We start from the raw sequence: 13046 nt of genomic DNA on the forward strand, positions 1-13046 counted from the left end.
AGGGGGCCTGGCCCCATGAAGGAAAAGCAGAGACTTAGAATCTCTTTGTTAGAGGGAGGCCGGTGTTCTTCACACGTAACTTAAGCAGCCAGAGATGACTGAGAATTATCAGAGTCTTTATCAAGTGTGTTGGGGTGAGCTAGAGGTAAACCATCGGATTATCACCCACTTTATGTAGCATCAGCATCTTAAAAGGCTTTCATGAAGACGGGCAGACACGAGGAAAGACATTGAGCCACAGGCTGGATTTGCTAACCTTGGGAAGATTGCTCCCATTGCGTCCTGCTCACTCGACAGAGCATTTCTAAAAGCCACGTGGGAATAAAAGATGTACTTCTTTCAGTGTGTAGATGTGAGATTTGAAAAAGAAGTGAATTACTTATTTTCATTACTTTATTCATTATTTTATTTTATGTATATGAGTGTTCTGCATGTATGTATGTATGTATGTATGTATGTTCTGCATGTATGTATGTATGTTCACTGTGTGCACACATGGTACCCTTGGAGGCCTGAAGAGGGCTTTAGATCCCTTGGTACTGGAGTGAAAGACTAGTTAAAAACTGCCATCTGGGAGCTGATAACCAAACCTGTATCCTCTACAAGAACAGAAATTGCTCTTAACCAATGAGTGAATTTCTTAAAGTCATCTTTTAAAATCAAGATAGGTGAAAGGATGAAGCCTAGGCTTCCAAACTCTGTAGTGTGTATGTCCAATCTGTCAGGGAGAAGGCTCATGATCCCAGACAAAATTGCCTAGCGGGCTTCGTAGTTTGGTGTCGGTCCTGATCACCTGTGCTATTAGCCAAATGTGGCTTCAAACAATCATAGATGTGGTTTAAGCTTTCCTTTCTATCTTACTGTGGACAGCAATAAAGAAGGACTCAGCCTCACAGCTCTGGCTCTGTCTTCTTGGGGCTTCGATTATAACCCACACCTAGACAGCGAAGAACCACCACTCAGCAGTGCCAGAATTTAACTGTTAGATGGAAGATGTTAATCATAGTAATTTCTCCTGGAGCCCAGGGCATCCTCACAAGTTCTGTTGTGAAGGTCAATATTTACCCAGATGAGCATCACTGTTAGCCTTTGGCTTCTGAGTATCTTATCGCTTTTTGTTTTTATTCTGTTTGATGAGCCCTGCCTCTTAGAGCATTCTCTGGAACTCCCTAGACACCAGACTCTTCAACAGGGAGGGAAGCAATGGCTCACCACCAACTCCCCATGCCTACTGAGAAAGCATGTCCCCGAGAAAAGGTTCTGAAAAAAAAAGTAGGTACAACATGGATATTCCTGTTTTCCTTGTTGAGGACCCCTGTGTGATTAAGTAATGATTCTTTTTCATTCAAGGTCGAACAATCAAAAATGATCATTGTGCCAGAGTGATTCTTTGTTAGGAGAGCAAAGAGAGCAAGAAAGATCTGCTTATTGCAGGATCAAGAGTCTCTTGGAGGCCGTGTTTCTAGTGCCCTTCTCTCAGCCAAGTATATAACAGTTAATGAAACACTTGGTTGATAAACCATGGAGTACACGGACTAGGGTGTAGTTTCATGATAGAACACTTGGCTAGAGCGCAGAGGGTACAGGGGTCAGTCCTCAGATCAAAACAAGCAAGCCAGAAGGTAAACCAAACTCATGAAATGTTTATCAGTGAATTACCCATGCCAAAGACACGACAGAAATTGCACTGAATGACTAAATGGAGTAATCAGTGAAAAGCAATTAAGAGGTTTGAATCAACAAGAAAGCATATGCTTTTGATTGCAATATTGTCTTCATGTTCAATTTTTTTTATTGTTTCATATGTTCATTTTTTTTTAGATTTAGTTTCACATGTGTGGGTGTTTTGCCTGCATCTATGTCTGTGTACCATATGTATGCCCAAGACTCTCAGAGGCCAGAAGAGGAAGTCAGATCTGGAACTGGGGTTACAGGTGATTGTGAACCACGTTGCTTGTGCTGGGAATCAGATCCAAGTCCCCTGGAAGAGCAGCCAAGTCTCTTAATCTCTGAGCTATCATTTCTGCCCCTTTGTTTCTTTCTTTAATTTAATATTGTTTGTGTGTGTGTGTGTGTGTGTGTGTGTGTGTGTGTGTGTGTGTGTGTGTACATGTTAGAGGATACCTTTGGGGTCAGTTCTTGCCTTCTATGATGTTGAGGCAGGGTCACTTCTGTTGTCTTTGCTACTGAGCTGTTTCTTCCAGGCTTGCTGGCCTAGGAGCTTCCAGACAATTCTGTTTCAGCCTCCTCTGTTGCAATAGGAACTCTGAGATCATAGATCTGTGCCACCACACCCTGCTTTGTAACCCAAGAGCTGGGACTAAACGTCAGGCTGGTTTAGTCTTCTCTCTGACCTTATTTATGTTTTAAAACTCTCAGAGATTTAGAAGAAAGAAGCAGAAAAGTCATAAAGAATTTTAAAAATCAACTGTAATTTTCCTCTTAAATAGTCACCGTTAGTATTTAGATATATTTCTTTCCTTCTTTTTCTATGTATAGGTTAGTTCACATGTGTATTTTTATGCATCTAATTCAAGTACATAACCTGGAGAACAGGATCATAAACTGTAGGATGCTATAGGAGTCTAATAAGTTTTCTTCCTTACTATAGTCTTTAAACAAAGCAAAATAATAAATGCATGCAAACCTACATCTTGTGTGAGTCATATCAGCTTAAGTGTATATATTGGGAACTGGTTATAGTAGCAAACATACTTTTTATTGTACATGTGGTCCTGTTTGTTCTCAGTTTTACATTATATAATTACTTAATTAATTAGTATGAAAACCAAAGTGATATTAAATAAAAATTTGAAATTATTCAGCTTTCTCATTTACAAAGCCATTAGCATTGTTATGTCTTTTGCTGAGTCTGGATTTCTTCTCCGAGGCCTTTAAAAAGAGAAAGACAACCCCAAGGCTCCTGTGCTGCCTCCTTTGGGTTATTCAGCTACCCAAGAACTGCAGCCATTGAAGCTAAACTCTGAAGGATGCTTCAGTCCATAGATCTATGGGGAAGATAGCACCTGGGCCAGCTGAGTACTTGAATACACTGTAGAACTGGACGTTCTCCCTGGTTTTCATAAGCCTTGGGAAGCTTGCTGCACAGTTGGCATAGATAGCCCTCACCCGTTACCATTAATAATGAGTTATTCTTAGGCATGACACAGGGGGATTTCTATGAAGGCATCTAGTGTGCAGATGGATGTCTCCCCCTCCTGTTTATTCTGCATTTTCATCTTGCTGCTTAGGATTTGTGCTTAGGGAAGGCGAGAGAGAGAGAGACTGGTGTGTGTTCTTTCAGCCCTTCACCACAAACCCAGCTGCCAAAGCTGAAGCAGCCACACAGCGAGCTAAGGAAACTTTAAAAACTTAATTAAGGGAGAAAAAGCAAACAAAATAATTCTCTGGTGGATTTACTTAGTGCTGCAGCCTCGCTGGGAAACCACAGAGTCTGCATTTATATGTTTCTTATAGAAGACATATCTAATTAAAACAGGAGACGGGACAACAAGCTTTCTTCTAAGTCCATTTAGATACATGTTTATGTTTTGTTTAAATTCCTCATGGGTAATATAATGATGATCCAAACACATTAAAAGCAATTCAACTAGGCAATTGTGGATCTTCACAAATACTTTCAGCTTTAAGTACTTAGTAATCATTGTGTGTTACTCAGTATAAAAGTTATCTCCCCAGGCCGGGCAAGCGCCCAGACTGAAGACCAACCTCCCCAAACAGGACTGATTATGCCCTGTACTCTTGTAGACTATTTTTTCTTACCTTTGTCTCAAAGAATATTCTGGAGTTTGACTCTTGCTCTTTTCCTTGAAGATTTTAAATTGCACTTCAATTTGAAGGAACTTTGTTTACAAAGAACATAAAATACCCATGTTGCACATATAATATTATGAAGAGCATCAAATTTGAAAGTCACAAAATGCCACTTTCTGTTCGCACACGATGGGAGGGATGCTTTGGGACTATGCTCTGTGCAGAATATTGTTCACAGTAAGAATTCCAGACAGGCAGTTAGAAAGGCAGCAGCAGGCCCCTTCTTGGCCTAACCAAATCTGCATCTGCATTTATCCAGGAACTCAGATGATTCCTGAGCTCATTAAAGATGAGAGGCCTCAGCTGACAATGAAGTCCTCTTAAAGAGACCATTCTTCCCTCAGGGCTACCTTATTGCGTTTGTCATAGGTTTTCTGTTGAGAGCACTATGGAATCTCAGTATATGATCAGGAGAGATGACTTTTACTTCAGTATATTGAGAAGCTGTTTGCAAACTAGTCCCAGCTTCCTGAGGAACCACAGCACCATACTAATTTCCATAATGGCATTCCCACCGGCAATGAGTGAATGTTCCACTTACTCCACATGGATGCAAGCATAACCTGTCACGTGTGTTACTGATCTTGGCCATCCTGACAGGTGTAAGATAAAATCTCTCAGAGTAGTTTTGATTTGCGTTTCCTGATGGCTAACATTTCTTTAGGTGTTTTTTAACCATTTGAGTTTTTGATATTGAGAATTTTGTTTAGATACATTTTCCTGTTTTAAAGGGGTTATTTTCTTAATGTCTTTGTTATGGTTTCCATTGTTTTGATGAAACACCATAACCAACAAGTAAGTTGGGCAGGAGAGAATTAATTTGGCTTATACTTCCATATCATTGTTCATCACCAAAGAAGATAAGGACAGGAACTCAAACAGAACAAGAACCTGGAGGAAGAAACTGATGCAGAGGACATGGAAGGGTGCTGCTTACTGGCTTGCTCTTCATGGCTTGGCCACTCTTCTTCCTTATAGAACGCAGGACTACTATTCCAGTGATAACACCACTCACCATGAGCTAGGCCCTCCCCTATCAGCCACTAATCAATAAAATGCATTATATAGCATTTTTCTCAGTTGATGTTACCTTCTTTTGGATTGTCCTAGCTTGGGTCAAGTTGACATAAAACCAGAAAGGATACTTGGTGTGTGTGTGTGTGTGTGTGTGTGTGTGTTACATTTGTCACTGTCTTCATACGCACCAGAAGAGGGCATTGGATTCCATTTCCAATGGTCATGAGCTGGGTCTACCTGCTTTGAAACTGTCCTTGATACAGATTTTGAGGATGTGCCAGCTAAGGCAGTTTGTGAGGTGAACCACTTGGAGATAGCTCCTTTTAACTCACTGGTGCCTGGTCATTTTGCTTTGGAAACATACAAACTTTCTTTTTGTTTTTTTAAGGATTTATTTTATTTTATGAATCTGAGTACACTGTTGCTCTCTTCAGACACACTAGAAGAGGGCATCAGATCCCATTACAGATGGTTGTGAGCCGTCATCTGGTTGTTGGGAGTTGAACTTAGGACCTCTGAAATAGCAGTCTGTGCTCCTAACTGCTGAGCCATCTCTCCAACCCCAAATATGCAATCTTTATTCAATGATGTCATGCCTATATAATGAACAAACTAAAAAGAATTTCACTTAATTTCTCAGTGACATTTTTTTCAGCTAACCTGAGTAATAACAAACATTTTTATAAGACAAATTTGACTCAAAAGTTTCATTCCCTCATTGATGCTGAAAGGCAATCAGATACTGAAGGGTTCGCCCTGACTCAGTAGGCCCAACAGGTTTGCATGGGATTGTAATTTCAAAACCAACTCTTCTAGAATCAGGAAGGAGAACCACCATGCTTTTATGGAGTAAGGGGCTTGGGTATAACTTCTGTGCAAGGACCCAGGTGGCCAGATGTTTTCACAGTGATTAACTGAGAAAACATGTGTTCTTTTTTTGGCTTCTGAGAGATCACAACACAGAACACCTAAGGACTGGGAGTAAAAATGTCCTAGTAGAGAAAGCTTAAGTCCTTTAGTGAAGTTTTGAACTGAGTAATTATGATACAAAAAAAAAAAGATGTTGGTCAGAATGTGTAATGTGATTTTACTTAATTTCATGGGAAACTGAGGTGTCTAGTGAAATAGTACCTTGACCTCTTTCATGATAAGAACTTAAGAATCAGACACCTAGAGGTCATTATTTGATGTTCAGTCCCCAAGAGAATTATGCCAAAATCACTCATGAGCCAGAGAACCCATGTTTAGAAAAGACCTTTGTGAAAGCCTTTACTTTGAGTTGTATTCAGGGTGTGTGCAAGATTATGATTCCTCCTCCATGCTCCCATCCCCAGATGCTAAGATTATAAGGAATTTACATTATGCCCAGATGAGAAAACAACAGAACATGTATGCATATAAAATTCAGAGGAACTTTCATTAAAAAGTGCAGGATCCAGGTAGCCAAATGCCTTAGGGAGATGTCCGAATAGGAGGAGGTCTACAGCTGTTTCCGTGGAGATGCATCAAACTCTGACAATTCCCATAAATGGAGTCTGGATGTCTATCAGCGAAGTTACATCCTATTAGGAAATGGACAAAATAGATTTAAAGGCAGTCTCAGATAATCAGTTTGATTTTAAGCATGCCTCTTCTACACCAAGGTGGCACAGTCCAGCGCCAAGAGAGACCATTTCTCTAACTGATGAATTCAACTGTTATAGATCTTATTAAAGCCAGTAAAAACAAACAAACAAACAAACAAACAAACAAAAAAACTAACTTGAAGAATAATAGAACATTTTTTTAGGGAAAAAAAAAAAAAGATACTGACACAAGTCAGCTCAAGACCAAGTTCTCAGCATTAGGCAGATTTATTTGTCCCAGAGGAAAAAAGAGCAGGGAACAAGAAACAGGAGATAGAGGATGAGGGAGAAGGGGAGAGGAAACAAGGGAGAGGGAGAAGAGATATTTGCTCTGGAGGACAAAAGGCTGACCTTGGATAGAGAGCAGATCATAGGCAAATGGCAGTTGATCAATGAAAAGGGGACAGCCCCGTGTTAGGGTGAATTGGTTTGTTTTGATTGGGCATATTAAAGGGGTTAGACAATGATAACTTTTGGTTGCTAAACTTTAGTACTTTGATAGCTGGGCTTTTGTAGTCAGCTTCAAGAAGAGGAAGCGGCCGAATAAGGGGCTAACCTTTGATAGCTAGCTCTAGGAATGCAATCTAATGGTTTTTAGGAAGGGAGAGGGGATGGGGGAAGGGCAAGACTCGCCCTGGCCATCTTCGTCATGCTCAGGTCTGACAGTCAGAGCTAGGGTCTCTTCACGTTTAAAGGATGGGGAGAACTCAGGTGGAGAAAAGAAAGAAGGTTGAAAGTTTGCTGCCTTATAAAAGAAGCGTCGAGAAGGATTCCGCAAAAACAATAAGAAAAAGACGTCACTGAAGCTGTCCAAGGTTTGAGTCGAGGTAAGCTGGAGGTCATGGAAGAGGAAAAAGGTCACAGGAGGAAAATGAGTGTCTCTTGGGACAGAAGCGCAGAAAGGATGATAGGCCAGTCTGTTTTGATTAATCCTGTGGCTAGAGAGGAAGGCCGGGCAGGGCAGGGCAGAAGCACATGAGAAAGTTTGAAAACAGCTAGGCTGGTTTCCAGGTAACAGCACACGGAGGCCCCGCAATGATGGAATGAAAACTTGGCCAGGTGGGGGCAGCAGACACTCATCGACGGCTGGAAACAGCAGGAGCTCTGACAGGGAGTTGGGCTGACTTTCTGAGAAAGAATTGTAGGTAAGGAGATCACCTCGACCGCACAGGTGTCTAGAAGCCAACGATGCAAGGTTTCTGGAAAGATGGACACAAGGGTGTCAGTGACTAGGACCAAGAGACTGGGGGTTTTGGAGCAAGAGAGTGCAAAGTGCAAACAGATGGGACTGTAACTGAGTTATGTGCTCATTGACAAGGACAAAGTGATTAGTACGTTAGAGGTTCTCTGGAGAGATCGCCTCACAATCTGTACATACACACTTGTGTCTTGGGTAATGATTTAAGCTTCCTAAGTAGCTGGTGAATATTAAAATATAGCGTAGTCTATCCAATATAGTTTCTTTTTTAAGAGTAGAATACATTATTGCGTATACTGCAGGGAGAAGACTGCACAGTGATTGGGAGTGCGGGCCTATGAGGCAAACCTCTTACTAAAGAGTCACAAAATCTATCCTATTGTCCCACATGCCTTCCACAGTGACCTGTTCATATGCCGACTCCCCTCGGAAGCACCCTCCCATCTCTGCCAGCAGTGGTATTACCCACTGCACTCACGTTTAATAGAATGTTAACAAATCTCCCCGTCTCCCGTGCCTTCCTTGTAAATGACCATCCTATCATCGGCCTCTTCCCACTGTCATACTTCAAATTCTATATCTCCATTTCTTCTGCCTCCATGCCTACTGTCACTTAACCCCCCAAACTCCGCTCCTCTTCGTCACTTCTCCAAAACCCCCAATCTCTCGGTCCTAGTCACTCACACCCTTGTCTCCATCTTTCTAGAAACCTTGCATCTTTGAGTTCTGTACACCTGTTTGGTCAATGTGACCTCATTTGTTACTAGCTTGCAGGGTCATGGAAGAGTGTAAGACTATACCTAAGTCATCCTTGAAGGTTTGGTTAGGCAAACTCAGTCAACATCTTGTCTACGCTTTTGCATCTGGGATCCAGTGGTTATGACCTTCCATTCATGGTTTCTGTAACCTCTTGGAATATGCCCTATGTTTTAGAAATCTGCTGTTATCTCAGAAGAAACTAAGCAGTCTTGTTATAAAAGGAACTCAAATGTCTCTGTGGGTGTTGCCATTTGGAAACAATGGTAGCCCTAGCATGCTAGCTGTTTCTGCCGAATAAGAGATCTCTGGTTTTACATGTTTTTCTGAGTCTGGGGTCTTCCTTCAGTGAATTTCAGACCCTTACATTATATGGCCAAAATAACAGGCAGAAATAGTTCTAGATGTTTTATTTTCATATTATTGAAAGCTTTAAAAATAAATTTAATCAGAGCAGAGTGGTGCATGCTTTGATCCCACCACTTGGAAGGCAGAGGCAGGAGTTCAAGCCCAGCCTGGTCTACAGAGAGTGTTCCAGGACAACCAGGGATACACAGAGAATCCCTGTCTTGAAAAACCAAAACCAGACAACCAACCAACTAAATAAATAAATACATTAAATTAAATATTTGTTTTAACTAACACATTTTATGCTTAAACAGTAATCATAAAGTACAAACTCAGGAACATCTTGTTTTTCCTACTTTTTTTTTCCCATTCTACTTCTTTTATCTCCATTGGAAACAATTTAAAAATCAGTATTTTAGTGTGATTCCTTTTTGCACAACCAAGAAAACAAAGACATTAGGTTTTCATTATTATTATTATTATTATTATTATTATTATTATTATTATTATTTTGAACACTGGCATTTATGCTACAGAATCTGTTTTCATAAAAAATTTGTTATTCTTATTTTGAGAAAAAATATTGCTATTAGGAAGGTGTGTTGGATTTATTAATTTTTTATCAGTGTCTATGACAATGATCATTTTATCCTTAGAGCTAATCATTTGTTATTTGTTGGGATAATCTTTTTGTGCACTATGTAAGATTGTCTTTGTCTCCACCACCGTCTGATTGGCTTAATAAAGAGCTGAATGGGCATAGCAGGAGGGGAAAGGCAGGACTTCCAACCAGAGATAGAGACTGTGGGGAGAATTGAGAAGCAGGGCATTTATCAGCTAGACATAGAAGTTGCAGATGCTGGGACTGAGTTGGTGGTAACAGGCCACGTGGCAAACAGACTAGAATAAATGTGTTAGTTAAGTTATATGAGCTAGTTGAGATATATCCTAAGCTGATGCCCAAGTTTTCATAAATAGTAATAAGTCTCTGTGTCATTACTCGGGTACTGGTGGTTCAACACAGTCTGATGATAGTTATTAAATGAGCAAGAATAAAATTTTACCTAGATTTTTGGCTGGCTCCCTCACCCCATCCACAAACAATTGTATTTCAAAACATCACTTACATTCTCCCTTACACACTTAGAGTCTTCCCTTCCAGATATAACTGCACATACTTCTCTTTGCTATTATTTGTGTAACAGTTGTTAGTATTTGTGTAGCATATTCAGGAATATACATAAAAAAGACTTTTGTCTAAGCTTAGTTTTGGAGAACAGATTTTCCATGAAATCATTTGCTTCTTTCAGCCTTTGAACTTCATGTGTAAATCGAAATTTTATTCACTTCCTCATCATTGAACTTCAGTAACTAGAAATATTCAGATGCCAAGTAAAAGTACCTAAAGAATTCTTTTTTTTACATATCTGCCACCTCAGTGTGGTGATAAACTTAATATTCAAGGTAGAAATGAAGGCTGTCTCTGGCATAGACTGAGATGACTATGAGGAGTCACTGTGAGTAGACCAGCCTTATTTACCTCTCTGGTCTTTAAGCTCATAAGAACATTTTAATGAAAGGTATAACTGGCAGGAGTTATACATTCATAATGCCAGATGTTCAAGGCCAGAATGGCATATGTAGAGGAATGGAGGACTGTCTGGGGCAATGTAATGAAACATTGTTTTGAAATATAACACTTTTATTATTTGGGATTTTCACATTATGCAGTCTGATCACACTCATTCCCAGTACCCCCATGCCCGCCCCCATTCTTGTGTTCTATCCCCACTCTTGGTAAAAAGGGAAGAAAAAAACAAAAAAACATAATTTGGGGGAAGAGATAGATAGATAGATAGGGAGAGAGAGAGAGAGAGAGAGAGAGAGAGAGAGAGAGAGAGAAAGAGAGAGAGAGAGAGAGAGAGAGAGAGAGAGAGAGAGAGAGAGAGAGAGAGAGAGAGAGAACAAGAAAAAATAAGTCTATTTTGTGTTGTTCATACTGGAGCATTCTCAAACTCCCAGTGGCCAGCCCCCTAAAGAAAACTGAATCCTTTCCCACCCACAAACCCATGCCAGAGCCACCAATAGTGGAGAGCTACACTTCAGCATCCTTATCATTGTTTTGAAGAGTTCTTTATTATTATTATTATTATTATTACTATTATTATTTTCATCATCACAATCATCATCATCATTATATTTATTTTATTATATTCTAGCCATTGTTCCCTTTTCTGGTCCCCCCTCCCACCATTCCTCCTCCCATTCCTCCTCCCCTTGTCTCCTAGAGGGTGCTCCCCCATCCTTAGGCCTTCCTCATCCCTGGGGCTTTAAGTCTCTCCAGGATTAGGCATTTCTTATCACACTGAGGCCAGACCAGAAAGTCCTCTGCTATATATGTGTCGGGGGCCTTGGAACAGTTCATGTGTGCTGTCTGGCTGGTAGCTCAGTGTCTGAGAAATCTTGGGGGTCCAGGTTAGTTGAGACTGCTGGTCTTCCTATAGGGTCACCCTCTTCCTCAACTTCTTTCCCTAATTCAACCAGTCCCAGATTTCAGTCCAATGGTTAGATGTAAGTATCTGCATTTGTCTCAGTCAGCTGCTAGTTGGGCCTTTCAAAGGACAGCCATGCTAGGCTCCTGTCTGTAAGCATACAATAGCATCAGTAATAGTATCAGGCCTTGGAGCTGCCTCATGAGATGGATCCCCAGTTGGGCCAGTCACTGAACCTCCTTTCTCTCAATCTCGTCTCCATTTTTGTCCCTGCAGTTCTTTTAGACAGGAACACTTTTGGGTTAATTTTTTTTTTACTGTGGGTTTGTAACCTCATCCTTCCATTTGAGGCCCTGTCTATCTACTGGAGCCGACTCTTCTATTTCCCTCTCCCCACTGTTGGACACTTCCATTGAGTCTTGAGAGTCTCTCACCTCCCATTTCTCAGGTATTTTCTAGCACATTCCCCCACCTCCCACCTTCTGGGATTGCATAACTAGATTCATTCTGCTGACCCTCTGGGCCTCTCTCCTATCTCCTCATATTTGATCCTGGCCCCCCTTCCCCACTCTCTCCCCTCTCCTACCCAAGTTGCCCCCCGCCCGCCTCCCATGCTTATTTTCTTCCTCCTTCTAAGTGGGATTGAACCATCCTCACTTGACCTTTTTGCTTGCTAAACTTCCTAAATTATGTGGGTTGTAGCCTAGGTATTCTGTATTTTATGGCTAATATCCACTTATTAGTGAGTATATACCATGTATATCCTTTTGGATCTGGGTTACCTCACTCAGGATGATAATTTTTTTTTTTTTTAATAATTTATTTAGTTTTTGTAAGTACACTGTAGCTGTCTTAAGACACACCAGAAGAGGGCATCAGATTTTATTACAGATGATTTTGAGCCACCATGTGGTTGCTGGGAATTGAATTCAGGACCTCTGGAAGAGCAGTCAGGGCTTGCTCTTAACCGCTGAGCCATCTCTCCAGTCCAGGATGATAATTTCTAGTTCTATTCATTGGCCTGTGAATTCCATGGAGTCACTGTTTTTAATAGTTGAGTAGTACTCCATTGTGTAAATGTACTACATTTTCTGTATCCATTATTCTGTTGAGGAATATCTGGGTTCTTTCCAGCTTCTGGGTATCACAAATAAGGCTGCTATGAACATAGTGGAGCATGTATCCTTGTGGTATGGTAGGAGTCTTTTGGCTATATACCCAAGAGTGGTATAGTTGGATCTTCAGGTAGTCTCTTTCTAATTTTCAGGAGTTCTTTTCAATGGCTTTCTTTTAGGTCTTTTTTTTTTTTTTGGAGGTTGGTGGTGTTTAGGGTGGAGGTAGGGGTTGTTACAGAAGTCTTCTTTGTTCCTCTTTATCAACTGTGAGTCTATAGTTACTGATACTACTACAAAAGTAGCTTCCTTTCCCTTTACAGTCAGCAGAACATATATTTTGGGCTTCTACATGGATTCTGGCATCAGCATGGGCTACTAACATCCACCTGGTCTCCAGACTTAGCACATGCCAAGAACCTCTGCTTGGTCTCCAAGTGGCACTACAATCCTTGGATATCAACATGGCCCTCTGCCAAAGTACAGCCAAGGACTAGTATGGCCTCTAGGAGAAATATGGACCATGGAGGACTTTCAAGGGAGTTCAATCCAGTCAATGAACCATTCCACATCTAGAATATAACACACTGTTGTTTTTTTCACAGCTGTTAAGTGTCTCATTCTGCCTCTTCCCCCCAACTCCATTCCTCTCCATCTTTCCCAC

The sequence above is a fragment of the Micromys minutus genome (genome assembly GCF_963924665.1).
Source record: "Micromys minutus genome assembly, chromosome: 23".
Taxonomy (NCBI): Eukaryota; Metazoa; Chordata; class Mammalia; order Rodentia; family Muridae; genus Micromys; species Micromys minutus.